Source organism: Moschus berezovskii, chromosome 7, assembly GCF_049115385.1.
Source record: "Moschus berezovskii isolate FMDL1 chromosome 7, NW_MosBer_1.0, whole genome shotgun sequence".
Lineage (NCBI taxonomy): Eukaryota > Metazoa > Chordata > Mammalia > Artiodactyla > Moschidae > Moschus > Moschus berezovskii.
Genome location: NC_142466.1, coordinates 48477617 through 48504554, shown reverse-complemented (window position 1 = coordinate 48504554; position 26938 = coordinate 48477617). Strand labels below are relative to the sequence as shown.

The 26938-nt window shown below is 42.4% G+C and overlaps 1 long non-coding RNA gene and 1 pseudogene across 2 annotated transcripts in view; both read right to left on the bottom strand.

Annotated features, from left to right (window-relative positions):
* The window catches only part of LOC129557126 (histone-arginine methyltransferase CARM1-like), a 261333-nt pseudogene that overhangs the window by 74200 nt on the left and 160195 nt on the right, over window positions 1-26938 (bottom strand). Inside the window, exon 5 of the transcript XR_016037816.1 lies at window positions 21747-21857. The product of XR_016037816.1 is annotated as a histone-arginine methyltransferase CARM1-like (transcript). The remainder of the gene's footprint in view (window positions 1-21746; window positions 21858-26938) is intronic.
* Window positions 4407-14898, bottom strand: LOC148777322 (uncharacterized). The gene is made up of 3 exons (XR_016037819.1): window positions 14803-14898; window positions 6651-7078; window positions 4407-4545 (listed from the first exon to the last, which is right to left on the bottom strand). It is a non-coding gene; the product is annotated as an uncharacterized LOC148777322 (long non-coding RNA).

The window sequence follows — 26938 nt, the reverse complement described above, 5'->3', positions numbered from 1 at the left end:
TAATGATAACATCCACTAACAGGGAGCCTTAATGAGAGCAGGGACCTAGGATGTCGTGCTCATTGCTATATCCTCAGGAGTTAGCAAGTGCCTGGCATGCTGTAAAGCTCAATACATATCTGGTCAATGTTAAAGAGTTCCATTTGCAGGTGCCGTGCTGCAAGCTCTACCCACTCTCATTGTATTCATTTACTCAACAGAAATGGACTGTGTACTTCCTTTGTGTCAAGCATAGTTGTAACCGCTGAGGATAATAAAGACCACAGACCAAGTCTTTGCTCTCATTCCGCTTCTGTTCTACAGTATGGCTGCTTATCTCACCAATAGTGACATTCGGGGCCATAGAATTTTCTGTTGTGAAATTCTGTCTGAACCATTTGAGCTTCTTGCTCCCAAAGTAACAACCCAGAACATCTCTAGACACTGGTTAGTGTCTCTAAGGAGGCAAACAAACATCACTGCAGATTGAGATCCACTGGGTTAGTGGTAGGAGACAAGCAGGCTGTTGACTTGAAATATCTGAAAGTATAAAGGTGCCATGAGTGAACATAAAGCGGTAACAGAATAGTGCATGGTACAAAGGGAGGTGCTTCTTCACTGGGTGATCAAAGAAGACCTTGGTTCTATATTAAGGCTTGAAGAGAACTGAACGGAGTGAGTGCCAGCCCTGTGGCCACCTGGGGAGGGGAGAATTTTCCTGTAACAGGGAACAGTGAGAGCAAGGACCAGGAGGAGGAAATATGCTGGTTGTTTCGGAGAAGAGTTCAGAAAGGCCGGCGCACAGCAAGCAAGGTAGGAAATGTGGTTGCGGTGGAGGCTGGGCTGAAGGACTCTGGACTCTGTTCAGGCTAGTGTGGGGATTTACTGGGAGGTTTGAGCAGAGGCACGCCAGATTCTGACTTAGATTTTAAAGAATTACGCAGGGTGCAATGTGAAAAACACCAGAAGGGACATGGACAGAAGCAAGAAAACTAGTTAAGAGGTTGATCCGCTCTTCTGATCCAGGCAGTGCCTAGAGGGGATTGGGGAGCGGGGGCTGGACTCAGGATATATTTTGACGGAAGAGCTTGCTAGATCTGGTGTGTTGGATACAGAGAAGAGGGAAAGGAACAGATAACCAGATGTTCTATTATTAATATCCGCATGGTGTAGATGAGGAAACCAAAGTGCAGAGCTGAAGCAGCCTGGGCATGACCATGGTTTGTAGATGTTAGAGCCGCCTCTCCCCCAGACATTGATCTCACAGCCTGTTCTCTCTCTCTCTCTTTTTTGCTGGCTGCTTGAAATTTATTTTCTACTTGATGCAGGGTTATGGAGTGTCAGAAAGGCTCTCATGTGGCTTAGATCATAAACAGTGGGGTTCTCTTCCTTCTTGGTGTTTTGCTGTTTTGATACTAAAAACCCAACTGCTTCCACTGGCTGCAGGCTGCTTAGTCGCAAGGAGGGGCAGGCAGGGTGGGGAGGGCTCTGAAGGGCCTGACACCTCAGAAGGAAGCCTGGCAGTTGGTGGTGGCCCCTCAGGACAGGGGCCTGCAGTTGGTTTTGCCAGGCTGGTCACCAGGCTGCTGCAGCCCCAGAGCTTCCCGAGCCAGGTCACACACAGGTGATCATGCCGGTGGACGGCTGGGCAGGTCTCGAGTGCTCCAGGGACCTCACACTGTGGCCATGGAGAGGGTGTGGACTTCTTTCCAAAGAAGCTAGCCCACCAATGTCTGGGGTCAGCTTTGAGGGGGATGACTTCCCCATGAAGAGGACAGCTGCCTCACTCATGTTTGTGGGCTGGCAAAAAGCTTCGCGATGGTCATGGAATCCACCTGCCTAGGAAATCACTGGTGGCTGCTCCATGACCTAGAGACACGGGGCCCAGAGCCTATACCCTTAATCTCTGTTTTATGTGCCAGTCATAGGGCTGGCAGTGGAGAGGAGGAGAGAAAACAGGGGAGCTCCAACCACCCATTTTCTTCTGACACAGCACCCTGTTACCCTCTCTCAGGGTCCAGGACACCCTAGACGATGTACCCATATAGACATAATACAAAAACAAGCACCCAAGACAGCGGCGGACCTGAGCCTTCTCATTACTAGCTCTTGTTAGGCCCATGCACAAATAATGGAGATTTAATTCTTACAAGAAGACATCTTAAAAAATTCAAAATTACCAAGAAAACTTCTTGAAATATATATTTACACCTAATATCATTCACAACAAAAGCTCACCTCAAGGTTATATACTGAACTAGCAAAAAGCATCTGGATTTGTAAGACATTTAAACAGCTTATCAACTGAGCTATGAAGACACTTTTACAATTTTTTCAAATACCCATTTAAAGGTATGAATTACTCAACCCAGTTCTGCATTATATTTCTCCAAATTTCATAAGCCATTTTTGAGGTTCCTTCAGTTCAGTTCAGTTCAGTTCAGTCGCTCAGTCGTGTCCGACTCTCCGCGACCCCATGAATCACAGCACGCCAGGCCTCCCTGTCCATCACCAACTCCCGGAGTACACTCAAACTCATGTCCACAGAGTCGGTGATGCCATCCAGCCATCTCATTCTCCGTCGTCCCCTTCTCCTCCCGCCCCCAACCTTTCCCAGCATCAGAGTCTTTTCCAGTGAGTCAACTCGTCTCATGAGGTGGCCAAAGTATTGGAGTTTCAGCTTTAGCATCAGTCCCTCCAATGAACATCCAGGATTCCTTACATAATAACAAATCACTGAAGCCAATATCAATGAAAAACACTTGTTCTTCCTGCTGTGGTAAACAATATATGGCAACAATATAAAGTAAAATGCATTAATCTGTTACTGAATAATACTGGCGATGCAGAGAAAATACTGTTGATAATCTAAGAAACAGTTCAGAAAAAAAATACATGTGGAAGGCTTGCCACATACATTTATATTAAATACTGATATTCCTAATGTAAGTTATAGCTGCTGCTGCTGCTACTGCTGCTAAGTCACTTCAATCGTGTCCGACTCTGTGCGACCCCATACATGGCAGCCCACCAGGCTCCCTTGTCCCTGGGATTCTCCAGGCAAGAACACTGGAGTGGGTTGCCATTTCCTTCTCCAATGCATGAAAGTGAAAAGTGAAAGTGAAGCCTCTCAGTCGTGTCCGACCCTTAGCGACCCCACGGACTGCAGCCTTCCAGGCTCCTCCGTCCATGGGATTTCCCAGGCAAGAGTACTAGAGTGGGGTGCCAATGCCTTCTGTGAAGTTATAGCTAATGTAAATAACAGCTTCCCCTGTGGTTCAGTGGTAGAGAACCCACCTGCCCATGCAGGAAACAAGGGTATGATGCCTGGGTGGGGAAGATGCCCTGGAGAAGAAAATGGCAACCCACTCCAGTATTCTTGCCTGGGAAATCCCATGGAGAGAGGAGCCTGGAGGCCTAAAATCCATGGGGTCGCAAAGAGTCAGACACGACTGAGCGACTAAACAACAATGTTAAGTTACGTTAAAGTCTAGATTCGGTTTCAAAAACATTTACCACAGCTGTTATTCTGAGAAGATTCATGATCTTCAATAATATCAATGTATGGGAAAACTGTGTATATATAACCACTCACAGAGCAATTATTTTGGTGTGAATTTCTAAAAATTCACAGAGAGACTGTTTACATATGGATAGCTCCATATTTAAAATTCCTTCAGAGTAACATACATCAGCAAGTTATTAGAGACAAGATGTTGAGGTAAGAAATCCACATGGTCTATGGGGTGGTCATCAATGTGAATAATTTTATATATTTTTTAAAAGTCATAAGATGTAGATGATTTATATTACTTTATAATAATGAAAATGGTCTGAGAAATCTTGATAGCCATGAATCTTTGCTGGTTATTTCATAACAAAGTTTTTAGAAGAACTGTTTCACTAACAGATGAATCATGGAATTTCTTGTTAAAGAGTTGTAATTTGCTGAAATTTTCTGTGATGACATGTAGCTGTCAGAATTATTCTACTAGCATGCATTTTTGAAGAAATACTTAATTTGCCCTTTCAAAGATGACTTTTTGTAACAAATAAGGGAGGGACAATTTTTTCAAGAGAAACTCATGCTATGGAAAGAATATTTTGAAAATGGTTGTCTTTATATATTTCATTGTTACATGATTACACTTCTGAAAATAATATAGAAAGTCTCAGATTGGAAAATATTTTTAAAACTTAGAGATATGATTTTCTAATTTGCTCAAAAATCTTCCAAGAGAAACATTTTAATATTTTTAAATATATTTTTTTAACAATGTAAGACTTTCTGATTGACGTCATCAGAGAAAAGAGCAATGTATTAACTTGAGAGTTGGACTGTGAAGAAAGCTGATCGCCGAAGAATTGATGCTTTTGAACTGTGGTGTTGGAGAAGACTCTTGAGAGTCCCTTGGACTGCAAGGAGATCCAACCAGTCCATCCTAAAGGAGGTCAGTCCTGGGTGTTCATTGGAAGGACTGATGCTGAAGCTGAAGAAGCTCCAACACTTTGGCCACCTGATGTGAAGAGCTGACTCACTGGAAAAAACCTTGATCCTGGGAAAGACTGAGAGCAAAAGGAGAAGAGGGTGACAGAGGATGAAATGGTTAGATAGCATCACCAACTCAATGGACTGAGTTTGAGCAAACCTCAGGAGATAGCGGAGGAAAAAGGAGTCTGGTGTGCTGCAGTATATGGGCTCGCAAAATCGGACACAACTTAGTGAGTGAATAACAACATCATTTACCAGGGACAGGGGGCACAGTTCTTCAGGTGCTAGCCTACTGTGTTCCTGCTTTGCCTGGCAAAGTAATAAAGCCACTCTTTCTTTCTCCTCCATTAAAAAAAAAAAAAAAATAGCAACAGAAACAGGGTAAATAGCTAGGCTTTGTCTCCTGATAACACTTTAACAATTATGGCAGAACAGAGAAGGGCTAAACCTTGTTTGAGTAAAAGATCAAGAGGTCATATATTTCCCATCCGTGGGTCAAAGGAGACACTGCACATGTGCAGAAAGGCTCCTTGGGGATCAAAAAGGAGGGTGCACCACCCCAGAATAGGTGATGCCAAAGCCCCTCATAGGCCTCTGGGCTGCAATCCATCTTGGAAAAAAGTTGTGCACATATGCTGGGGAAGGTCCTAGGGCAAGTCAGATGTGGAAAAAGAAACCAGATTATTGGTCAAAAGTAAACAAAGACCTGGAAGAACTGCCCTCTGTAAATGACTTATCTGCCTATTTACTGAGTTCCTCTTCATTAGGGAGGATACCCTTTTTCTCTGGCTGTGCATTTCTGCCTTGCTTCTGTTTTATCTAAACTGCTTCTCTGTGTGCTCTCCCACTTTCTGTACTGTGTGTCTCTAATAATGAACTTTGTACCTGTCTTAGCAGTTTTTGACTCCTTGAGAAATGCATTTTTCAAGGCGGGCGGCGGGGGGCAAGGGCCAGGGGAATTTTGCTTCTAGCCTCTAGCCCCTGGTGGTCTAGTGGCTAGGATTCCTGGTTTTCATCCAGGCTACCCAGGTTCAAAAATGGGCAGGACGCCTTGAAACTTCCTTGATGGTCCACTGGTTAAGACTCCAAGCTTTCCCTGCAGATGGCATGAGTTTGATCCCTGGTCAGGGAACTGAGATCCTGCATGCTGCACAAGGCTATCAAAAATTCCTGGGAAGGGAACCAAGATCTCATTCCAATCCACTGCTCAGTGCTGTCTCTCTGAGGTCAGTTCTGTTTATTTCAATACAATAAAACAATATGCCCTTTGTGTCTAGCTTCTTTCACTCACCTTATGTTTCTGAGATTCATCCATACTGTTACATATAAAAGTAGTTGACTCATTTGTATTCTTAATAGTAATCCATTGTTTGGATCTACTAAAACTGACTTGTCTTTTCATCTGCTGATGGACATTTGGGTTACTTCCAACATACAAATCTTTGTGGAAACATATATTCTTATTTCTTTCTGGGAAACGCCAAGGAGTGAATTGCTGGGTCACAGTGAGAGTTCATGTTTAACTTTAAGAGAAACTGCCCAATTATTCTTGAAAGTTCTTAATGCCATTTTATATTCTCACCAACAATGTATGCAGGTCCCACAGGCTTTATTGTCAGTCTTTTACATTTCGGCTCTGTGTGGGTGTAGAGTGGGATATCATTTTAGTTCTGGAGAATGTTTATAATGCACATAATATGTGAGCACAGTAGTACATAGTTTTCAAAATAAACTTATCTATAAATATATATTGATGGGATAGCTAAAAATGTGCACCAATTATGATACACACGCAGAGCTTTGCAGATACATAGTCACAGTTAAAGACCAGGCCCCTGCCTTAAGAACCAGTCATCTAACACTTAGGAAACTGCTTTTTTAAAATATTACACTATGGTGGTTTTGAAATTTAAAAGAATCTCAGAAGGAGAGGGAACAATTTCCTGCCTTCAGGTTCCAGTCTGATACCAGTCAACAGAGGCAGCCTATCCACAGGGGCAGAAGGGAGACTGAGCTACGTATTTTCACTCCAGTTCCATGTGCCCCGTGGTGCTGGCTCTAGTTTCACCCCTGATTGAAGCTCTTGTCCACAGAGGATAACCCTAAAGAAAAACACGTTTCCCCTTCCAGCACTGCCCCAGGAGATGGCTGGGCCCCAGGAGTTTCTCAGGCACTTTACCTGCAGCTCACACTCAAGTTCAGGGACACTCATCTGTCATTTCACAGCTTGTTGGCAGAAAAGCAGCAGTGCAAATTCCAAGAAGCCTCAGTGGTAAGTCCGATTCAAGCAAGTCAGATGCCCAGTAATATGCGCCGTGTGATAGTTTAATCAGAGAACAGTGCAGTATTATTGCTCCTGCCTGAGAGGAGCAGACTTTTTTCTTTTCAAGAAAGCTCTTTTCAGATGGCTATTAGGTTGTTGAATGAGGAGAAGCACAAATGAAATGCCGGCTCCTTGTGGTCTTTCAGATCATTAAAAAGTAACCCAGGTGGCAAAACCAGTTATCATTTCCTCAGCTTCAGGAGATGAAAAGAGCAAGAATGGACACCAGTCTGAGGCTATGGGACAGCCAAACCATCAGCCCAGAGCGAGAGGATTCATCAATCCTGCGAAAAATAAGGAGTCAAAGTGATTATGTAGCATTGAGCGTGGAGGCCAACCTGTTGCTGTGATGTGCCTCAATTTTTTCCTTCTTGGATGTCAGTCTGGTCTTTGAAGAGTCTCACACAGCTAAACACTGATCTTGGTTTGTTTGTTTGTTTTCTCCCCACACTCTTACAGGACTTCCTACAGAGTATAGCTCTTGAGCTACCTGGAACTGGCTAGGAAAGGTAAAGTTTAGGAGGGGTTGGGGGTGTGGGGGTGTGATGCAAATTCACAGCCAGAGCTGAAGGAATTTAGCTGTAAGATGTCAAGACATTTTTTAGCAATGATTAGTAATCAACCATCTGAATGCTTGTTCATTTCACTCACCTGCAAAGTTCAAATGACATTCTTTCTTACTTGGATGAATTTAAGTTACAGTCTGTCCCACCCTCCCTGCTCTGCTTGTCAAGAAAATGTGTAGCCTAATTCACAGTTCCCTTAAACTGTGTAGCTGCCACGGCAGACAAATGTTTTAGGTCAACAAGCACTTTCTGCTGCTTCTCGCCTCTTAAAACCAGAATCAAACGGGCCCTGAAGTGGGGGCCAACAACAGCTCTGCACGTGGGGGCTCTGGGGCAAAAGGAGAGGGACAAGAAGGTGACGCTGTGAGTGGAGACTCTGGCTTAGGGAGAGCAGATTTCAGAATCAGTGAGGGAAGAAGCTTCTTGAATTATGGTTTAGACACGTCAACACTGGACATGAGGACAGTTTCCCACAACAGAGGAACGGCTATTGTCGATGTAGGCAAGGCCCTTATTTCTCAAGGTTCCCCTCTGGAAAATGAGGAAACTGGACATCAGTTTCAAAAGGTTGCTTTAGCCTCCAGAAGTAAAGCATTAGTTGCTCAGTTGTGTCTGACTCTTGTGACCCCATGGACTTTAACCTGCTAGGCTCCTCTGTCCATGGGCTTCTCCAGGCAAGAATACTGAAGTGAGTTGCCATTTTCTTCTCCAGGGGATCTTCCTGACCCAGGGATCAAACACAGGTCCCTTGTATTGGCAGGCGGGTTCTTTACCATCTGACCCATCAGGGAAACCCTCCATACCCTTCTTCAAATAATAGTTGATCCAGAAACCCACTAAGTAAAAACACATAAAAGGGCTGTTGCTCTCCTAACCATCAGGGAAATACAGATCAAAATCACAAGACATAACCTTAAGTAGGATTGCTGTTTCCTAATAATAGCCAAAAAATAAGTTGGTGAGGATGTGGAAAAATTGGAACCCTCCTTATACATTGGTAGTGGGCATATAAAATGGTGCAGCCACTATAGAAAACTGGAGTTGCCGCAAAAATTAAAAACAGAACTACTGTATGACCTTTGAATCTCAATTGTGAGTATATATCCACAAGAAGTGAAATCAGGACACTGAAAAGGTATCTGCACCAATGTTCACTGCAGCATTACTCACAGCAGAAATGTGGTGTGTGTATATATACACACACACACAAAGGAGTAATATCCAGCCTTAAACAAAGAAGGAAATCCCACCATTTGCAACAACGTGAATAAACCTAGGGGACATAATGCTAACTGAAATAAGCCGATCACAAAAGGACAAATACTGTATGATTCCCCATAAAGAGCCTGCCTGCCAGTGCAGGAGATGCAGGAGACTCCAGTTCGATCCCTGGGCCGGGAAGATCCCTTGGAGGAGGAAATGGCAGCCCACTCCAGTATTCTTGCCTGGAGAATCCCATGGGCAGAGGAGCCTGGCGGGCTACAGTACATGGAGATGCAGAGTCAGACATGACTGAAGCAACTTAGCATACACATATTCCATATATCAAGTATGTAAAATAGTCCAACTCATTGAAACATAGAAGAGTATTGCCAAGGATGACAGGAAGGGGAAATGCAGAATTGTTTTTCAATGGGTATTTAATTTCTGTTTTGCAAGATTTCAAACCCTAAAGATGATGCTGTGCAAGTGCTGCACTCAACATGCCAGCAAATTTGGAAAACTCAGCAGTGGCCACAAGGCTGGAAAAGGCCAGTTTTCATTCCAATCCCAAAGAAGGGCAATGCCAAAGAATGTTCAAACTACCACACAACTGCACTCACCTCACACACTAGCAAAGGAATGCTCAAAATTCTCCAAGCTAGGTTTCAACAGTACGTGAACTGTGAACTTCCAGATGCTCAAGCTGGATTTAGAAAAGGAAGAGGAACCAGAGATCAAATTGCCAACATCTGCTGGATCATTGAGAAAGCAAGAGGGTTTCAGGAAAATATCTACTTCTGCTTTATGACTGCGCCAAAGCAGATGCTCAAGCTGGATTTAGAAAAGGCAGAGGAACCAGAGATCAAATTGCCAACATCTGTTGGATCATCGTAAAAGCAAGACAATACCAGAAAAACATCTACTTCTGCTTTATTGACTATGTCTAAGCCTTTGACTGTGTGGATCACAACAAACTGTGGAAAATTCTTCAAGAGATGGGAATACCAGACCACCTTACCTGCTTCCTGAGAAATCTGTATGCAGATCAAGAAGCAACAGTTAGAACTGAACATGGAACAACAGACTGACTCCAAATCAGGAAAGGAGTATGTCAGGGCTGTATATTGTCACCCTGCTTATTTAACTTATATGCAGAGTACATCATGTGAAATGTTGGGTTGGATGAAGCACAAGCTAGAATCAAGATTGCTGGACTGGATGAAGCACGAGCTGGAATCAAGATTGCTGGACTGGATGAAGCACAAGTTGGAATCAAGATTTCCAGGAGAAATACCAATAACCTCAGATATGCAGATGCCATCCTTATGGCAGAAAGTGAAGAATTAAAGAGCCTCTTGATGGAAGTGAAAGAGGACAGTAAAAAACCTGGCTTAAAACTCAACATTCAATAAACGAAGATCATGGCACCCAGTTCCATCACTTCATGGCAAGTAGAAGGGGACACAATGGAAACAGTGACAGACTTTATTTTCTTGGGCTCCAAATCACAGCAGATGTCTGCAGCCATGAAATTAGAAGATGCTTCCTCCTTGGAATAAAGCTATGACAAACCTAGACAGCATATTAAAAGGCAGAGACATTACTTTGCCAACAAATGTCTGTCTGGTCAAAGCTATGGTTTTTCCCGTGGTCATGTATGGATGTGAGAGTTGGACTATAAAAAAGCTGAGCGCAGAAGAATTGATGTTTTTGAACTGTGGTGTTGGAGAAGACTCTTGAGAGTCCCTTGGACTGCAAGGAGATCAAAGCAGTCAATCCTAAAAGAGATCAGTCCTGAAGAGCAAGCTCTGGGAGTTGGTGATGGACAGGGAAGCCTGGTGTGCTGCAGCCCATGGGGTCGCAAAGAGTCAGACATGACTGAGAGACTGAACTGAACTGGCTGATGCAAGATGAATAAGATCTTAGAGATGTGCTGCACAGCACAGCACCTACACTTGACAATGCAGCATCGTGTACTCTAAGATATGTTATGAATATAGATCTCATGTTAAGTTCTTATTAAAACACTAAATGAAAACAGAACACAAGGACATCTTTGCAGGTGATGGACATGTTTAGTAACTTGGTTGCAGTGATAATATCATAGACTATGCATATGTCATATTCTTTAAGATAATATACTAAGTGTGTGCAATTTTAAAATATCAATTATGCTTCAATTAAGCAAAAAAGAGAGGGTGTTAAAGGAAACAAAACCACTGTCTCAAAAAGATACCTATACTCACAAGTTCATTACAGCATTATCTACTATAGCCAAGACACAAAACAACCTATGTCCATTAATCAATGAATGGATAAAGAAGTTGGGGTATATATGTAACTATAATGGAATATTATTCAGCCATAAAACAAGGAAATTTTACCATTTATGACAACATGAATGGACCTTGAAGGCCTTATGGTAAGTGAAGTAAATCAGACAAAGAAAGACAAATACTTCATGATCTCACTTACATATGGAATTAAAACAAAACAATGAAAAAAACCCACCATACTAATAGAAAAAGAGATCAGAGGTCAAGGGCTGATGAAGGAACTGGAGGAAGGAGGGGTCCAAAGGTTTTAAGAAAAATAAGCACAAGGGATGTACAACATGATAAGTATAATTAACACTGCTGTATACTATATATGAAAGTTGTTAAAAGAATAAATTGTATGAGTTATCATAATGAGAAATCTTTGTTTTTATTGTATTTATATGAGGTTCAGTTCAGTTCAGTCGCTCAGTTGTGTCCGACTCTCCGCGACCCCATGAATCACAGCACACCAGGCCTCCCTGTCCATCACCAACTCCCGGAGTTCACTCAAACTCATGTCCACAGAGTCAGTGATGCCATCCAGCCATCTCATTCTCTGTCATCCCCTTCTCCTCCCACCCCCAACCTTTCCCAACATCAGAGTCTTTTCCAGTGAGTCAACTCGTCGCATGAGGTAGCCAAAGTACTGGAGCTTCAGCTTTAGCATCAGTCCTTCCAATGAACACCCAGGATTGATCTCCTTTAGAATGGACTGGTTGGATCTCCTTGCAGTCCAAGGGACTCTCAAGAGTCTTCTCCAGCACCACAGTTCTAAAGCATCAATTCTTCGGCGATAAGCTTTCTTCACAGTCCAACTCTCACATCCATATATGAGGTAGTGAATGTTAACTAAACTATTGTGGTGATCATTTCATATTATCCGTAAATCAAACCATCATTTTACATACCTTATTCTTACACAGTAATATATATCAACTATTTCTCAATAAAACTGGAAAAAAAAAACAAAATTGAGGTTAAAAATTAAAGCAAACTTTTTAAAAGAAAAAAAATAGAAAAAAGACAATCACGTTATTTTTAACCAAGTCTCAATGATGTGCAGAATACATCTGGTGTTAAGCTCTTAGCATTTCTGGCTATTTACTAAATTAGATGAAATAATATTTATCCCTGGTGGCTCAGACAGTAGAGAATCCGCCTGCAATGTGGGAGACCTGGGTTCGATCCCTGGGTTGGGGAGATCTCCTGGAGGAGGGCATGGCAACCTACTCCAGTATTCTTGCCTGGAGAATCCCCACGGACAGAGGAGCCTGGCGGACTAAAGTCCATTGGGTCACAAAGAGTCAGACACGACTTAGTGACTAAGCACAATATTTATCCATCATTAGAAACTGACATGTTGCTCTCACTATAGGGGGCTTGGGGCAGGCAGGCTCACTGCCACTAGGTCCCTTCCCTCCCTAATTCAGCCCCTGAAAGGTCTTCTAGATGCATCTTTCAGAAACATTTTGGAAAATCCTTTTTAGGGGCTGTTTCATCTCTGATGTTATATAATTCCAGTGGTTCTCAAAGTGTGGTCCCCTCATCAGAAGCATCAGCATCATCAGAATTTATTAGAAATGCAAATTCTCAGTCTACATTCCAGTATGGACTGAATTAGAAACTGGGGCTCAGGCTCGGCACCTGTGTCACAGGAGCCCTGTGTTGGGGGGATCCTAAGGCACCCTTGCCTGAGGGCCATGTCACTATTTTCTGATGCCGAAATGGCAGGGTTCCTCCAAACGGTCATCAGTCCTGACGCCGTCTGAGGATAACTGCAGATTTGGGCCAGCAAGGAAAATTCCTACTAGGAAAAGGACATTGGAACTGCTATGAATTTCTCAGAACTGGGTATCAGAGAACTGCTTATCAGGCTGCCTGCCCAGACCGCGGAAGCTTTGGGAAGAGTTGAGAACCTGTACATCTTGTAATGTTTTGATATAAGAAAAGGAATAACACTGGACTTCCCTTGTGGTCCAGGGGCTAAGAATCCGCCTGCCAATGCAAGGGCCATGGGTTTGATTCCTGGTCTGGGAAGATCTCATATTGTGGGGCAACTAAGCCTGTGAACCAAACTACTGAGCTTGTGCACCCTAGAGACCACGCTCTGCAACAAGAGGAGCCTGAGCACTGCGACGAGAGAGGAGCCTCTGCTCTGCTTGCTGCAACTAGAGAAAAGCTATGCACAGCAACAAAGATCCGGTGCAGCCAAAAATACATAGATTATTTTTTAAAAAAAAGTTTAAAAGGGAGTAATACAAATTACAGTTTAGAGCACCCTGTACTTTTCTTTCATAACCACTACTGAAGAGTTTCTAATTACATATTTGTGTGGTTATTCTATCACGAGCTCCATGAGGACACGGACCACATCCAAATACAGATGTTACAGTCCCCAAGTCTAGCATGCGACCTGACATATATCAGCTACTTAACTAAAAAAAACTGTTTTTTATGAATGAGGGTTATGTTAGACCAGGAGTCAGTATTACCGCCCACAGGAAGATCTGGTCCACTATCTCTCTCTGCAAGGCCTGCAAGCTAAGAATGGGTTTTGTATTTTTAAATGACTGGGAAAAAATAAAAAGAAGGATACAGCTTGACATATGAAAATTATGTAAAATTCCATTTAAGAAAAATCCATTTCAGTGTTCACAAATAAAGCTTTATTGAAATGTAAAAAAACACAAAGGAGTAAGAAAGGAAATTTCAAAATTCAATTTAAACACACACATTTGAAAAATGCGTTCTGCCTGGTCCCATGCTTCCCAGTGTGGCCTGGCCTCCCTGCTCAGTTGATCTGTACAGAGATGAAATGAGACCCCCATAATGATGCTGATAATAACCATGACGGCAATAACAATTGCTAGAGAATGTCAGACATCGATATTCTGATTCAGTTTTCTTAATATCTTCATGAGGGATTATCATTATCTACAATTTCATAGGTGAAGAAAATGAGGTAGAGAAGGATCAAGTAGTTGGCAGAATAATCACCACTCCCCCCAATCCCCACAAGTGTTTACATCCGATTCCCTGGAAACTTACAAATGTGTTACTTTACATGGCAAAGCGATGTTGTAAATGGGAATAAATTAAGGGTTCTGAGATGGAGAGATTACCAGGGTTATTCTGGTGGGCCCAATAGAATCACAAGGCTCTTTATATGCCAGAAGCAGGAGAGTAAGAAAAGGAAAAGTGATGCTTCCGAAGCAGAGTGATGTAGTCACTGGCTAAGTGAGGCCGGCAACCTCCAAAGGCTGCAAAAGGCAAAGAACAGATCCTCCCTTAGAGTCTCCAGAGTGAGCACAGCTCTGTGTCACTCTGATCTTACCCCATGAAACCCACTCCCAATCTCTAACCTCCAGAACCTCCAGATAAAAAATTGTTAACTTGCTACAGCAGCAATTAGGAAACTAATACACTTGTCAAGGTCACACATCCATTAGGCCATGGATCAAGAATGAAACCCCCTGCTGAAAGATTCCAGAACCTGCATCATCACTTCTAATACTGGCAAAGGTGTTGAGGCCCTACCCTACAGGGAAGAGAACATTGAGGGAGATGAAGAGGCATTGACATTCTCTCCCAAGAGGCCTTCTTGCCTTACCCATCACCAATCCAGCTACAAGAATTATTTTCTGGGCAGGGTTTTGTGGCAAATGGGGTGGCATTCCATGTGGACTACCTCAAAGAGCTCCCCTATTAAGTGTGTTGCTACTTGATTTTGCCTCAGAGGAAGGTTTCCTTCTTATATGGCAGACCTACCTGCCTGTTTAAGTACTTCACGATAGATAGCTTGAGAAGAAAAAGATGCTTTTCTCTTGGCTCCTGGATGAACTATCTACAGGGCTAAGAGCTCAAGCTTCTGGAAAACACATTCACCTCTTCACCTCCAGGGAACCACTAGTCACTGCTTACCTGGACGCTGAAGAAGGAGAGGGCAGTGAGGGTCTGTGTCGCAGAAACCATGTCCAATCCTCATGACCTAACTTCTCCAAGGTTCTTCCTCATCTGTCATGTGGATATATTATCTGCCCCAAGCAGCTCAGAGACTCTTCCTGAAGAACTATGAGTTTATAGATATAGAAACGCAACCTAAATTCTAAAAAGCCAACTATGCAAAATGGGTATCATTTTTTTAATGGATTTGTTATGGCCACCTTTTAATGTTATTATCAGGGCAAAAATAAAAAGTGTTGATGCACTGGGATGGAATTTTGTGACTCAGGCTTTTGGTGTCTATGGGAGATGACAAGGGAGAAGTTAGCTATTAGAGACACTAAAAAAAAAAAAAAATGGGGAAAAATCCTCCTTACCTCAAAGAATGAATTCGTATCAGAAAACTTCAAAGTATAGATTCTTTCTAGTATTCAAGATTAAAAATTAGAATGACCTTTTCAATAAATGACCTTCAATTATTTGTGAAGAGATCAGCAACATATTTAGGGTAGAACCCCATGAGAACTCAAGGGTTTTTCAAAAATCTCATTGTTGGCAGTAAGAGGTGAAAATGGAAAGGGGGCAGTTCATTTCTCTACATCTTTAAGGATTCAAGCCAAACCACACCGCTTATCTGATGGTTCTCTAAACAGCCAAGCTGACGGGAACTGCTCCTTACAGTGGCATTTCTTGTCTCTACCATTCATATGCACTTGGCGTTCACTGTCCTATATGTCAATTGTGTGAAGCCCAACTGGAGGACAAATTACCTGAGCGGAGAAATCACACCTCATATGAACTCTGTGTCCGCACAGAGCTTAGAAAAGAACAAAGTGCATCAGATCAGATGCGGACTGAGTTTCTAGAAAATCTCTGCCCACCCCTAAAGCACACACGACAAATCACCCCTGGTCTCACACATGCTTTCAGTATCACCCCCTCGGCTCCATCACTTTGCCCTCCTCCTTGATTTACTATTATGTTTCTTCTCCATCAGCTTCCTGACTGAAAACGAAAGTCAGGATCCTGAATCCTGATCCTGTAGTTGCTGTGGCACACCATGCAGATTCTTCCTTCAGGACCAAGGCATCATTCCCCAGAGGCTGGGAATGCTGCAGATGATGGCCCTCAGCTGAGGTTTGGTCTACAAACTTCCCTTGGCCCAGGACAGCCACCTTCCCCCAGGTCACTCTCCTTCCTGAGGAAGTGCATATAAAAAACGTGAAGCATAAAAGCCCTTGCCTCAAGGTGGTTCAACTCTGAAACATCTCCCCATCTCAAGAATTCCCTGTGGGTTTGCCTGAGCTCTTTATTCCAACTACATTGTAGCTTAACTCCTCCTCTGCCCAATTCTATCCTAATTCCTTCACAGGTCAGATTCCTGAGAGCCTTCTGCAATAAATGTCCTACATGTAAATCTGTGCATCACCATCTGTTTCCTAGGGAACCTGTTCTAAGCCAGATCTTACACAAAAATAAGGGAAAGATAAACAATGCCCACAGCAAGAGGGACTGGGGAAGGCTGTCTCAACTAACACCAAACCAGTCCAATCTGGCCCTGGCTGCCTACACCTGGCAGTGAACACGGCCACCAGCCTGGCCATCCCACGCCAGAGAAGAGACGTATGGCCACCTGTGTCCTCTCCATCAGTACTACCCACTCAAACTTTCTTTGATGAAGGATATATTCCATGCCTTCACGGTCTACTACAATAGCCATTAGCTGCTTGTGGTAACTAAGCACTTGAAATGCAGTTAGTTAGACTAAGAAATTTAATTTTAAGAATGAGTTTATATTTACATATAAAGAGCCGTATGTGTCTAAAGGCTGCCATATTAGACAAAGCAGCCCTAGATTATGAACCCAGTAGATGTAGAAATGCAATGTCACAACATTTCCAATTCTATCTGCTTTTAATTCCACTACTCATGACCTAGAAATACTTGGTCTGACTCCTTAAAAATCATCCTAATGAGACATAGGTAGAAACTATGTGCTGCTGCTGCTGCTGCTATGTGCTAGTAAAGTCTAATTAAGTGGTCCACTAATGATTATGAACATTGTGAAATCTAAGAGCCAGAGAGCTTTGCTGTAAGCTTAGGCTGATTACAATACATAAATCTATTCATGACTGCTTACTCTCATAGTCTTAATTTCCAGCCTTTCAAAGAATTTATCATCGAGATAGAGAGGCATCTGTGTACAATTTTAACTTAAGAAACATCCTCTTCCTTGACTACATAAATGTATACATTTGATGAATGCCTTCTCCCCACTCCCATTTGGTCTATATTTATGTTTCATCAGAAAAGAAAAAGAGAACAAGAAATAGCTGCCCTTTTGAGGTGGGCCGACTCACAGGCTGGGAACTCAGAGGAGACCTTTAGTTCTGCCCTGTTTCTTGGACAAAGATGGTCTCTTATTATTGACCCAGAAATGTCAGATGGGGCCCAGGGTGAGAGCACATGACTGCACCTGGGCAGGTTCACGACTATTCCGCAAAAAATGACTAAATGTGCGTGCCCTCCAGACAAGGAGTCATTTCCATCATCTCATCATCTGAGGGTCAGCCCTCACAAAATCAGCTTTAGCCCCTGAATGCGACTAAAATTGAATTCAATGCAAACTGAAAATATTCTGTTTACTTAAAGCCCAGAAGCCTTTTGTGAGAAGAATCCAGGGGCAGGCAATGGTAGTTAAATTTGTACATTTTTCTTTCTTGTTACAGTTTTATCTTTTCCGAGCAATTTAATGAAGACTCCAGAGGAAAGAATTAAATGTCTGCTGGTTCAATTACTGAATAATGAAAAGGTGGAAAGGAGCACCATGCGCTGTGTGCCGAGCGGCCAGCAAAGCCTGTTCTTAGAGTGGAAATCTTTTCTGTGCTGCTCACACTCGCCTGTGCCATCCACAAGTTGTACTGACAAGTGTCGGCGGAAGAAGCAGAAACCGAGTCCTGGTGTAGATCTTCCTCTGCAAGGGTGACAGTCCTGGCCCACAGGGGGCATCACATGACACCCACAGTAGCAGCCAGGAACATGGCCATCCTTCAAGAAGATTCTAACCAGCCCTGGCCCTGAATGCATTCGCAACTAGCCGGTCCTTAAGACCACATGCCAGGAAGGCCTCAGGGGCAGAGAAGACTTGCCAGTAAGGATTTCAAGGATACTTTACAGTCCCTATAGCATTTGGAAAACTACCCCTGCCCCCCACCTGCCCTAGTCATACTCAGGAAGATTACAGAAACACAAAAATCCTCCCTGCATGCTAAAACCAAAGACAAAATAAAGTGATGATGCTTCAGAATTCTTTAGAACATGCTTTAAATATCAAGTCCCCCTGGAAATACTATGCAAGGAAATAGCCGGTGAAGTGTAGACTGTTCTTACCACAATGCCCATGATGACCGTGTATCTCTGCTCATGCTGGGGCCTCCCTGAAACCTGTTCAGTAACATCAGGAGACTCATCAATGGACAAGTCACTGTACAGCTTCTTTTTCACCTTTGAATTCTTCTTGGTTCATTTAAGAGAATGCCTTTGTTCTTGCAAAACACACACTGAAATGTTTAAGGATAAAAGGCTATGATGTACATATAACCCATAGGAAAAAAAGTGTGTGTCTCTATCTGCATATATATATATAATATATATACATACACACACACACCCCTACATTTGTGTATAATATTCACATAATTGTGTGTTCGTGGATGGTGACAGTGGAGCAAGAGTAAATGATAAAGCGAATGGGATAAAATATGGACAGTAGGTGAATCAAGCTAAAGAGAACCTGGGAAGCTTTGAATTACTATTTTTTTAAAAACTTATTTGTAAGTTTGAAATTAAATGGTTTAAAATAGTTTCAAAGTTTAAAACAATACAAAGTTTAACAATTTTAAATTCTTTCTCTTTTCTTCTCCATATTGGCTTCTTGCTAGAGACCTTTATAACTAGCCAGCGGACCTACTGGGTAACAGGGCTCGTGCGGGTAGCCCCACTCTGCAAGAGGGCAACTGTCCTGCTGACACATTTAATCAGGCTGAGAATTCTCTAGGGAGAAACCAATCACAGATGGTTCTGGAACAGCTCCTCCTATGGTGTGCTGGTGATGACTGGGGCTGTGTGCTGGGGCTGGGGACAGGACTGTGTCTAGGGAGTACATGAGGATCTCAAGCTAATCTCTTTCTCTCTTCCCTTAAAATATTACAACCAAAGGCATTACATTTTAAAAAATAACCATTGAGTGTGTCTCAAGCCACCTTAAATATGTAAGAAAATAAACTAGAAGAAAGAAGAAATCTCTAATGCCTCGCTCTCTTCTTTTTGGTATCTGATACAAGAGACAACAACACGTCAATCTATCAGAATAGAAGCTCTTTAAACACAAGAATACTCCTTAATTATTTCTGCTTCTCCTATACTCTCCCAAGAGACAGAACTGTGGGATGCAACTGAGTGAAGATGGGATTAAAAGAACGCACAGCCTCCGAGACAAAGTTCTGCATGCAGCTCCTTCTGCCAAGATGGCATTTTGAAATCTATCAAACACTGAAGCAGAGACATTTTTATCTACGGGTTCTCTCCATGTAAGTTTATATTCTTCTCTTTTCTTTTTGAATTCTGTATTTAAATCTTATTTAGAACTCCATGAAGAGAAAGGTGAGGTACTAACTGGGAGAAGATATTTTTTTCCCATATAAAACTGAATAGAATTAATATCCAGAATATAGACATCATTCCTACAAATGAATTAAACAATAAAACAATTGAAAAAAAACACTGTCCAAAAAACTGGAACAGGTATTTCATGGAAGAGAAGAGATGGTCAAACACCATGCAAAGATGCTCAAAGTAATAGTGGTTAGAAAATACAAATTAAAACCACAAATATGTGATAAACACCAGACTGACAAGAATTCTAAAGTCTGACAATATCAAGTGCTGTCAAGTTGCAGAATAACAGCATGCTCATTATTTGCTGAACGGAGTGAAAACTGGAACAACCACTTTGGAAAACCAGTTGGCATCACAGAACAGAGGTGAAGTATACATGCCCTGTTACCCATCAATTCTACCCTTGGGTATATACTGAGATAGGTGCAGAGTGTGTACAAGAACACTCACAATACTACTTGTATAATGGGAGTCATCCAAATTCTATCAACAGCACACTACACTAGCAACTTAATGCGTTTCATATAACAGAATCCTATCCAACATTGATGAGGGCTGTATGCATCAACAAAATGACCCTCAGAAGCAATGTGCTGGGTTAAAAAAGCAAATTATAGGATACATACATTATGATCCCATTTATGGAAAGTTCATTAAGATTTGTTTTAGGAATAGAAACACGTGAGATAAAACTATAAAGAACAGCAGGCAATTGACCAACAAAAATTCAACATAGCGGTTACCTCTGTTTAGGGCAGAAAAGAAGAGTGAACAGGAAAAAACACATGAACCTTTAATAGAAATGCTAATGGCCTATTCCTTAAAAGACGTAGTGGACACATACTCATTGTATTGTTATTCTTGATATTTTACAAATGTACACATTTTACAAATATTAATATGTATGGTAAATGAGTGCTCACTCAGGCATGTCTGACTCTTCATGACCCCACAAAATGTAGACCACAAGGCTTCTCTGTCCATGTGATTTCCCAGACAAGAATCCTGGAGTGGGTTGCCATTTCCTGCTCCAGGGGGTCTCCCCAACCCAAGGATCGAATCTGCATTTCCTGCATTGGCAGGCAGATTCTTTACCAATGAGCCATCAGGGAGGCCCCCAATAATAAGTATACATTTAATAAATATTCTTTTGTGTGTACTCAATATTTAATAAAAACGACTCTTAAAAATTGGTTAGCAAGCCAAAGACCAAAAATAATTTATCCAAGGCTTGTTGGAAGAAGGAAGTGAAACAACATGCTGGCCATCAGGCCCTGGCACTCCTTTCTTCCAAACACGGCATGCTGTCCTCCTGGGTCATTCAATCCAAACTCAGCCATCACTCAGAGCTACCAACTGTCCCAGGTCAGAGGAAAGTTTCAGGATGTTCCTCAGAAGCAGCAGGCAAGCTTCCCTTTCTATCTGCAATTCTAGCCCTCATTTAAGCATAGGCCTCCTCCAGGTGATGACAAGCACATCACCCTGATCACGTGTTTGCACACACACTTCCAACTCTGCAGCTTGATTGGGCTATTATTACATCCAAATATTACTGAAAGCTACTATTACTGACTCTTGACTTTGACTCATTCTCCAATATTTGTACACATTTCATAATGATAATGGAGCACCACATTTAAAACAAAGCATCTCCCTGTTCTCCAGTCAGAATCTGCAATCTGAAAAAGCTCCTTGAAACATACATCTCTCCATGCTCCAACTACAACCATGTAGCAACCATCCCTTAAACCAAAACTGAAATTTAGAGTGGCACAGTTACTGTCAGTACAGCATTGAAGAAAAAACTCAACCTAGCTCCAGGGATGTCTGACTCCTCACTTTGCTGCTGCTGCTGCTAAGTCGCTTCAGTCATGCCCGACTCTGCGACCCCATAGATGGCAACCCACCAGGCACCCCCGTCCCTGGGATTCTTCAGGCAAGAACACTGGAGTGGGTTGCCATTTAAGACTCCTCACCTTAGTAGGTCATTAAAGATAAGAAAGCATTTACCTTCCCTGGGCCCATCTGCCATCCAGTGGATAGGGAAGAAAGTTTTGTTATATTTTTAGTATTGTGAACTTTTTTAGATAATTGTTTTCATTATCAATTACTACAATAAAGGTGGGCTCCTTCAGCAGTAACATCCCAACAGAAAAAAAGATCAGACTGGTAAAAAAAATTCTTTTATATATGACTTAACTTGAAAAGTCCATCACTCAGTCCCCTATACAAATACAACCACTTACGTCAGCATATTGTGCTACTGAACTGGCCTCAACTGCATAGACTCTACGAGCTCCAGCCTGTACAGCAGAAAATGACAGTACTCCTGATCCACAACCAACATCCAAAACAACCTGGAAGAAAATGAGAAGACAAAAAGGGGCGAAAACATACCGGAGCTTTGAGACCAGACAATTAAAGTACTGGCTTTGATTTTTACAAGCGGTCTTACTCTGGCAAAGTACTGAATCTTGCCGAGACTCCCTTTGCTCGTATGTTAAACACGGTTAGCAACTCCCATCTTTTAAGGCTTGCTGCAGGGATTAATATGAAGTATATACAAAGCACTTGGCATGTAATTGGTTTTTCTCACATTATTGCTATCATCACTACAGTTTCTTTGTCACATGGTTTGCTTTTAGGATATTTAGGACCAATAAAAGTAGAGCATCATGAACGAACTTGCTTATCCTAAATATCAACGTGAACAAAATGAAAACTGTCTCCAATAATTCTTAGAATTATATATATACACATCCAAACAGGGATATATGTGTGTGTGTGTGTATATATATATATATACATATTCAGAAAATAACTGAAGATAAAGTCTTTCACCCACGTAAACTGGGATATAAGCTTTCATTCTAGGTGCCCCCAAAAAAGTTGTGGTGGTTTATATGAAGGGTAGAAGGGTATTAAGACAGTGGACAGATAGAATTACAGAAACTTTTCTTCTAGGATTTAAATCAACAAAACCACCACTCACTGGCACAAAAAGACAAGCCAATATTTGGACCTGCATGCTGAGAGGAAGAGGTGGATGTATGGACTGGATCTCTGGCCCCAGATACTGCTGAAAGCTCAGTCTGATGGTTGAAACCTTAGGATTCTGTATTTCTGCCGTATCTTTTATTTTTAGCATCATTAGCACTAGCTTTGAGCAAGGCATTTCACGTGGCTCAAATCCTCACAATAAATGTATGAACAGATAGCATTATGGTGCCCACTTGTAAGATGACTAAACTGAAAATCAGAGACACTGAATGAGCCCAATTTCACCTAGCATAAGCAGGGGAATTAGGAGTTGAATCTGGGCATTTCTGCCTTCCAAGCTCATGTTTCATAAAATCACACACTGATTACTTAAGTTCATTTTTATAAATCAGACATTTTATCCCAGCAATACCAAGAAGCAATGAATGACAAGGAAACAAAGTTTTGTTTTGTTTTTTTCAGGAAGATTTATAACAGTTTTTACTTTGATAGCAAGAAAAATTTTCCAAAAAGTAGGAAATATTGGAGGTCGCACATTCGTGTGTGTGTGTGTGTGTGTTTTAATTGCAATATCACACTGTGCTGACACGGATTCGGTGCCATTATTCTAAGAGAACATGCTGTTCGTAATGGTCTCACAGTGCTCACTTGCGTTAATTCTAGAGCTGTGGCTGTATTCCACACGGCCTCCTAGGGCCTGGGCAATTAGGAGCATTACCAATTTAAAATGTCACCCAGGCTCTGGAATTTGCCGTCAGGCTGCCTATCCTTTTAGAAATACCACTGTTTACTTCTCCCCATCCTCCCTAGGAGCATCATCTTCACATGGTCCTGGTTTACTGCAAGAACACTCACGACTGCTGGCCAAAGAACAGAGGCTCTGTAGGTTGGACAGTGCAACCCACAGCCCCCTCAAAAGATGCACCACACCCGGAAGAACTTTTCCAGAATCTTCTTTAATTAAAAATAGAACACCTTCCATTCTATGTTCAGTCCAAAATAGGGATACAAAATTAAGACACGCTAGAAACTGCACCTGCTTGCTCTGGTGACAGGTGCCCCAGAAATGTGTGAAGGGAACATTTTATTAGGGCCTCACAAGGCACATCTTAGAGGAGCGTATTTCAGTTCTCTTGATCCTGCAGACTAAAAAACAAAGACATGTTTAACCACTAGGAGAGAGACAGTGGAGAGAGGGAATGAAGAGGGAGCCTGACGTGGTTCAGCTTTTTGCCAAATTAGGACTTTAAGTAGGAAGATGCTTTGACAGACCCAGACCCTATCTAGAGAAGAGCTGAAAACTATTCCCAAATACCTTATTTCAATAACTAATTTCAAGTCAAAACAACTTTATTCATTTGGGTGATTTCAAAACAGAGCATAGCCCTTGAAAAAGAATCTGATCGTTTTCTAGCATTATCCAGATAATGCCATCTGTTTCCCGCTTGTGTGTATATTTTAAAAGTTAACAAGTAAATTTTCAGTCTGGGGCTTGTAGAAGAGGGAGCGGAGAGGGAGGGACATTCTGCCTTGTCTACGTAGAGCCATGAAATGCTGGAAACAAAGCTGAGGGACGCTGAGAATACATTCTCTGGTAAAAATTCAAAGAGTCAAAGCAAATATTCAGCCTCGAATGGAAACAGATTCCCTTGGCCCTTTCCAACTGGGGTTTCCCAGACTAGGAGAAGAGAGGGTATTAACGCAGATAATTCTTTCACACCTTCTTATCCGGCACCTCAGGAAGCCTTGGAGCTGCCACTAATCACATTTTCTTGTCCTCACAGAAGATTATATTGAGCCCATTTTTTATTCTACCATTGGGAGGCCGTCACAGAACTGGGTATGCTTGAGGACCTTATACTTCCTGATCCTAGAGAAAACTCTCTCCCCTCAGACAGAGGCAAAAGGGAGTCGTAAAATCCCCTTCCATGTGTAAAGCAGTGTGCAGTTTCCAAAAGATGTTCCCTTGACACTCTCTATGCGGCCCTCATGCCTCCCTGGGATACAGAGCACGTGGTTAGGGCCCCATTGCACCGAGAAGGAAACAGGCTTGGAGAGACTGCTTTCAGCCAAAGGTAACACGGCTGGTAACAGGAAGGGCTGGATGAGAATGCAGTGCTCAGCTCTCGGCGGCATCATGGCCATCCTTCTGCACAGTGACAAATGGGAGGAAAGCGTGGACTATGAAGAGATGCAAGTCTGACCACACCGCACTCTGACTAAACATTTCTGACGGCTCCATGGTATTGGACTCCAGTTGGGATCAGCCCAGAGAAAGAACGACAGGAGGTCAGAGGGAGTGACAGGAGGCCAGAGGACCTATTCTCCTGACTTTCTCCCTGCTGGGTCTCCACAGATTGGTTGTGTCTCCTCCACCAAAGCCACAGCTCTGCTGGGCTTCCATTTCTTACAGCTCTGACTACTGTCTCAGGTTTCCAGCAACCACTCCTTCCTCTCTCCTCCTTTAGGCCTAGAGGTGATAACAGGTCCCCACTCTTGCCAGTGCTAGGGAATTTCACCGTCTCATGCTGGTTCCCTATATTCTGCCCACGGCACTGTAAACGGTCCTGTCCTTTAACTCTCCTAAAACACCTTGTCAGTTATGCCGTGTCTCTCCTGCAGGAACCCTGGCTATTACACCAACTCTTCCTTCTGTTCCCCAGAAGGGAATATTTCCTTAACCTTCACTCCCCTCCCAGGCTAAGTCGACGGCTCCAGCTCTGTACTTTTTTATCATCACCTACTTGAGCCCTCCCTCTGCAACATTCACCACAGTTATACTTTTTCATTCAAGGAGGAATTATCTGATTAATCTCTGCTTTCATTAAAGGAGAGACTTCTGTTTCTCAGGACACTCACTAAATCTTTGTTAAACAAACCAAATAGAAATGGGTCTCACTACCACAGAGAAGGAACATATTCACGATCCAAACGATACAGTGCAAATCCGTCACCTTTATGAGAAAGCACCTTGTACCGGCATAACACATCCACTTCAACCTTGTGATCTTAACAAGCATCCTTGAAAGGATGACTTTCCTTTGATGGTGCCATACCATCATCCCATTACAATCTAGTTAGCTCTAGTTTACCATGTTCCTCTAGAGACAGAATTCATCCTCAGCTCCCACTGGATACACAGGCAGTTAACTATAGAAGTGGCTAATTTGGTGTTCATATGGGGCAGCAGTAGAAAATGGTATGAAATTCTTGCCAGGACTAATGGGGAAAAGTCAACAATCGGTCCATGTAACAATGGTCCAAAATTCTGTGAATTTATTTGTAAATAAAGTTTAAACAAATATTAAAAAGATAAGGTCATTCCACATGCACAGATGATTTTAATTACATGCTCTTATGGTTTCCTGGGCAAAGAAATCTTGCAAAATGTTTGGACAGGGCTAAAAAAGCTCCAAGAGGGTTCAGAGATATTTATCAGGATTTACTAGGTTAAAATTAACAAAGAATACCCAGGTCCTTATGAAAACATGAAACACAACTACCCTGGAATAATAAAATAAACATGCACCATTATTTTTCTACATACTTTGTACTATGCTTGTGTAGTACCTTTACCTTATTTATTCATGAGGATGACTATCGAACGTGGGCACCTTATTTTCTCTGTAGTACAAATAAAGAGACTGAAACTTAGACAGAATTGCAGTCATGCACTTAATAAACGGCAGAGATGAGACAGCAACAAACGTGCCTAACCGAAACGCCGTGCTATCAGCCACTTCCCCCAGTTTTGAGTCAAAGCTTTTTCTGTGTGCTGTTCAGGCTACAGTAATATTGGTCACGTTTAGCCTTCGTTGCTGACTATCCTCCAATCTATTCTTCAAGTTATGCCAGTTGTTGTGTGTTCACTGTTTCTTTATTTGCTTGAGGGTATCAACGGCTTCCCTGAACTGCAAATCCTAACTGTCATTTTTGGATGCCTCATACTCCTAAATTGTGTCCTACAACGTGGCACTTTCACGGCCATTGCTGCTTCTTCCAGACATTATTTTATTACATCCACATATACCACTATTGAACCATCCCAAGTTACAAGAACCCCTTGCTTCTGCAATGTCATGTACTTTATCATCATAGCCATCTGGACTATGATGGGCTCATAGCCCATAGTTATGAGCTCCCTACCCCAAGACTGCACCCAGCTCTTCCAAAACCAAATTGCTAACTAAGAGGTTGACTGAACAACTTCTAGGTAGGAACAGAATGATTGAACTACACAGCCTTCTGCAGGCCACCACATCTCTCACTCTGGCATTTGTCAGAGAAGAAAAACTCCAAATCGCCTCAAGAGCTACAGAAGAAATCCCTTTGTGGCCTCCACAGCAAGGTTTAAATCCTGTTCAGATAATTGGCACTTTCTCTATGGCAGAAGAGTTCTTCAGTGACAGCTCCTCGGAAGACAGAACTCTACAACTGC